This window comes from Sinocyclocheilus anshuiensis, unplaced genomic scaffold, assembly GCF_001515605.1.
Source record: "Sinocyclocheilus anshuiensis isolate Anshui unplaced genomic scaffold, SAMN03320099.WGS_v1.1 scaffold424, whole genome shotgun sequence".
NCBI lineage: Eukaryota > Metazoa > Chordata > Actinopteri > Cypriniformes > Cyprinidae > Sinocyclocheilus > Sinocyclocheilus anshuiensis.
In genome coordinates, this window is record NW_015554083.1 from 354,623 (window position 1) to 355,042 (window position 420).

The following is a 420-nucleotide window of genomic DNA, read 5'->3' on the forward strand; positions in this document are numbered from 1 at the left end:
GTGTAAGTGAGTGTGTGATAGTGTGTAAGTGAGAGTGTGTAAGTGAGTGTGTGTAAATGTGTGTGAGAGTGTGTAAACGAGTGTGTGAGTGTGTAAGTGAGTGTGAGTGTGTGAGAGTGTAAGCGAGTGTGTGATAGTGTGTAAATGAGTGTGAGCGTGTAAGTGAGTGTGATGGTGTGTAAATGAGTGTAAGTGAGTGTGTGTAAATGAGTGTGTGATAGAGTGTAAGTGAGAGTGTAAGTGAGTGTGTAAGTGAGAGTGTAAGTTAGTGTGTGAGAGTGTATTTGAGTGTAAGTGAGTAAGTGAGTGTGTGAGTGTAAGTGAGTGTGTGAGAGTGTGTAAATGAGTGTGTGAGAGTGTGTAAATGAGTGTGTGAGAGTGTGTAAGTGAGTGTGTGATAGTGTGTAAATGAGTGTGTAA